The sequence below is a fragment of the Pinus tabuliformis genome, chromosome 7 (genome assembly GCF_031772625.1).
Source record: "Pinus tabuliformis cultivar Carrire ecotype Pingquan chromosome 7, CPIR1, whole genome shotgun sequence".
Lineage (NCBI taxonomy): Eukaryota > Viridiplantae > Streptophyta > Pinopsida > Pinales > Pinaceae > Pinus > Pinus tabuliformis.
Window position 1 is genome coordinate 711,234,008 of NC_142293.1, and position 5,214 is coordinate 711,239,221.

Consider the following 5,214-nt stretch of genomic DNA (forward strand, 5'->3'; position numbering starts at 1 on the left):
AAGTTCAGAAAAGGAAAAACCTCCGAGCCATACTGGCCTATTGAGGAATCAAACGGTTATGGGACAAATCAGACAAGTCCAAGACTCCGAGCCTTCTAGAGAGCTCAGGGGGATTGTAAAGGGCCTATAAAAGGCAGAAAATTAAATGTAACGAGGGTTCAACTTTGGGAGATTATTCCTCCCCTGTTCCTTGAAGCTTCTCATCTGCAGTCTTTAGTAATACAAGCTTCTTTTGTTGTTACATGTTTAATGTCCATTTCTCTTCTGTTCTATGCTTGCACTTGAACAATTTGTTCAGGTTTTCTGTGTGTTGAAGGCCAGCTAACTGTCATCTTATCTCTGCTTTGATATATTAGATTTGCAAGCTTCTTTGCTGCCTATGGCTAGCCATTTATATGTGTGATTATATGTGCATCTGCTAGTATAGTCAGTAAGCTCATTTGTTGCCTGTAGCTAGCCATTCATATAGGTCCATGTATGCAATCTGCTGGCATAGTCAGTGTTCTCCATCTATCCATTAAATCTACAAACTATTGAGCATTAGCAGTCTAAAGCCTTGTGTTGTTGGGGGTGTTCATGCATGTCTTGAGTGTGAATAGAGCTGAAATGGTTATCTGACTTGATCCAAACCATCTTTCATTCCAATAGTTCAGAGAACAATATTGAAGATTATATGTTACCAAGCATCTCTGATTTACAACCTCGGAGAGTTTCCTGGAGTGATAACAGGACCATCACTATATACACTTACAACAACGCTTTTTTAAAGACTGTCACCATATGTCACATTGGTGACGGACCTTAAAGGTCCGTCACAGGAATGACCCTCACCAATTACCTATTTTCTTGTAGTGGCAGGGAAAATGTTTAGCTTCTGGGCATCCAAAGAATAGTCATCACTTCTACAAAGTATATCAAACTCAAAAATAAAAGAGTTGGGATCTTCATGGACCTTACCATGAAACCGTGGAAGAACAGAAGGTGGAATTCTTTTCATTTGAACAATTGCATTTGGGTCCACAATTGGAAACCCAAAAGTGGATTGTTCTTCTAGTGGTTGATTCTCGCCAATCCCTTCTCCATGCACTTCTTCATTATCTGTCATCTTTCCTCCTTCAAATAGACCACTTCCTGTAGACTATGAAGGTTGATTGTGTCTCAGATTTAGTTTTTCAGTCCAAATAGTCTCCTTCTTCCCCTCGACTGGCTGTGAGATTCCTCAACTACTGTCTCTAGAGTCTAGGTGAAAGGTACTAGTGTGATTGGTTTGTATCTGCTTGGAATTCTTGCCTACAACAGAAGGCTCACCGTGAGATTTTTTTATGATTTATCAATATTTGGTCTGCCCTTCTTGGGCTTTGGACCACTACCTCTCCTAGTCATGCATTTTGAAAGAAATTAAACCAGAAATAATCAATAGAATTGTTAAAATTCTTGCTAGAAAAAATAATTTCAAACCCAAATGTTGTAGCTAATTCAAAAAAATATGTCTACAACACATAATTAATGCAAAGGAAATTCCTTCAAGAAATATAAGCACACTGCAAATAAAAAACAAAGCATACTTACCTCTACAAAAAAAAAATCAAAACTTTACCAGAATTCCTTTCAATGCCTCCCCAACAACGGTGCCGAAATGTTGGTTGGTGGAATTTTACATTCAATTCACAACATTTACTTGTCAAACCAGGGCCTCGTAGACTTCAAGGCATATCACAATCAATGCCAAAGGTTTTGGACAAATTTTGTAACTCCTATCTCTATCCTGACAATTAAATTAATCAGGTTAAAAAAGGCTTAATTTAAAATCCTTGACTTTTATTCCTGCACTGTTCACACAGTAACAAAAACAAAAATAACCACTCCAGAAACTGGATCTCCACACAAAATAACAATTAGAGACTTTTCAAAAATATTTCATATCAAAACAAATGAACTCAGGATTCAATGGCATAATCAATCAAATGAAAACTTTGTTCCTGTTCTAAAGAACCATTCAAAATATTATGGTCATGTACTTTAAACAAACTTTGTTCTTGCACTCTCAAAATATTTTGTTCTTGCACTAAAGACAATGTGTGGAAATCTAGCTATTATGGTGTGAAATAAAAGCTTGCTCAAATTAAAAGTGCATTCTCGGTCTCAACACACATTGTTCTGTGACTGAAAATCAAATCTTGACATGGAATAGAAACTTTATCAAACATAAATGAAACATTTCACACCTGTGCACATAAGACAAAAGAATACCTCACCAACCAAATTCAATAATACAATGCTCATGTTCAATCAATGCCCTCTTTCAAAAGAAATATATGTTTATGTGAGAATATGGTATAAGTTACCCAGAATAAGGAACTTAGAATGATAATTTAATAACAAAGGAACCTTTGTTCCTCCATTGAAAGTCTCAAGGAAACTGAGTTGCTATCCTGGGCTTCACAGAACCAGTGACACTATGTATCATTCAAATCATAAAACTTTATAGAAGAGAGTAAACCTACTCACTAATATGTAGTTTCATACAGAGATCCTCAGGGTTTTTAACACACTATCAACATTCATCATTCATTTACTTGGAGCGATATTCAATGTGTGCCAAAAAAACTTAAATATGCATATTCCTGTTGTGAAACTAAATCTTCAATGTGAAACATTTCTTTTTCACCATCAACCTAATCTCCCTGTCTCAATTCATTATAAGATAAAAGAACTATTACAAAACTACTTGCTAGGGTTTAAAACTTGGTTCAAGAAATAACTTTGAAAATGAAAAAATACATTGTCAGATCTTAATCATTATTGGCTCTCATAAACAATGCACATGATTTCTAAACATTTCATTCAAGAAATAACTCTTAAAAGTCATAATAAATCTCAGATCTGATTCATTACCATTCCTCACAAATAACGCACAAGGTTTCTTGCTATTTCACATGCACCCAACATGAGCAATCGAAAATGCACACATGCACACACCAGCTTTAGCACATAATATATCACACAAGAAACAATTAGGGAGAAGAAGTTGAGTTGGTTGGGCCCTAGCCAACCAAATTGCTTCCCTTTGATAAAATAAATTAACTTATGCAATACAAATTAAGCTCCTTTTAGTGAACAAAAAGTCTTTTCTCAATACATTCAGTGTAATAATAGATCTAACTTCAAAGGAGGTCGTGGCAATACAAGCCTTCAAAGTATCGACATAAGAAACTATCCATAGTATTGCTAGCCTATCTATTCTTGTAACTGATATATATACATTTTACACACGCTCTCATCCATATCAAGCCAGTCACAAAAATACATATTGTTACCAACTGACTCCTGACAATAGAAACCCTTGCATACTCTATTTTACTCGAACCATTTGCAGGAGGCCAATAAACAAAACTATGTTGAAGACGAAGAGTAGAATTGTATGGTTCCTTCCTTGACAACTCACAATCAAATTCTCAGTCAAACCGTCGAATACAATAGTCTTCCTTCTTTAGTGCAAGAACCAAGATTAGTGCAGGAATCTCAGGATATGATCTTCCTGTACCATAACACTCTGATCTTGAAATTAGTGACAACCATTGTAAGAGATTTTTTAGGTAACATGATGGTAAAGTTCTAGTTAAAATATTAATCTATTTTACCCTTTTAATATAGATAGGCAACATATATCGATTATACCCAAAGAAACATAAGAAAAGTTAAAATTGTATTCATGGAGACTTGTTTGATTTGTGAAACATAGGTTAAGGCAGGGCTATTTTGGTAAAAAATAGAATAATTATAGGGCCTAACACACTCCCTCTATCCTCCTGTACCATAACCCATACTCGGTTATACCTCCAAGGTATCTTAATACATGCTTTGTTGCCTTCCAATACAGCTTGGTAGGCTTCACCATGGCTTGAATCAGCCGGTTAACTGCATAGCATATGTCGGGCTTTGTGTTCACCAGATACTTCAAGGATCCCATAAGTTGTCTATAGATGGTAGAATCTAGTGCCTCTCCTAAGGAACCATGCTTCTTATTCCAGTTTGTAGCTAGAGGCGTGTTTATAGGCTTGCAGTATTGCATATGAAATCTTTGTCATATTTCAGAGGAATACTTCCCCTGACTCACAAACAACTCACCATCACCCTGCCATACTTCTAGCCCAAGGAAGTAATGCATCAAGCCCATGTCTTTCATCTTGAATTCTCTTGCAAGGTACTATTTGCAATAGTGGATCAACTACTCATCCCCTCTAATATCAAGTCATATGAAATTATGAACAATTTTTTTTTGAATATGCACTAAAATCTTTAATTTTTGCATACTATGGATCTCATATGTCTTACTCTTGTTTCATTTTCTTTTGCTTTATGTTTTGTCCTTGAGTTTCCTTGTCCTCATAAGTTGACTCCATGCCTAATGCGAAGGCATTTGATCTACATTCTTGATGCTTTGCAAGGGAGCATGATTTCCAGTTGGAGTCAAATATTGTCGCCAATTTGATTCCAATTATATCTTGACTCCTTTTGTCAGTTTCACCTTGTGCCTACCTCACTATATAACTTCCTCACATATTCTCATAATAAAAAATTGTTCCTTAAATTTTCATATTTACCTTACATCAAATATATTATTATAATAATAATTATAACTTATAAAAAAATCACTATTATATTAAATAAAAAAATAATATCTTAATTTTAAATTAATAATTACATTTACCCATTACAATTTAAATTATAATAAATTAAAAATAAAAAGAAAAGGTAAAAAATAAAATCAACCTAACCAATAATTAAATTAAATACCAAAAACACAAATTTTAACTATTACTAAAAAAATATAAATAATAACATTAATTAAATAATAACCAAAAAAAAATTTAAAATCATTAAACCAACCTAACATGCCCTCATCGAAATTATGACTTTGACTCATAAACAAACCATCGAATATGATAGACGTAGCATGTCGAGCCATCAGGCCTGCTAATCCGGCAACCATTCGATCACAAAACTTCAACGTTCAACATTTTATTAGGTTTTCGTATTTATGATATAATGTTTTATATAGGGAAAAATTTATTGGGTTTTATTTAAGGTAAAAATAAATTTCATTAATAATGGACTTAAGATAATGAAGAGAATATTATGAAAGGTAATTTTATAGTTTAATTTTGTTTATTATAATACTTTATATTTGAGAATTAATTTATATCTTTTCTT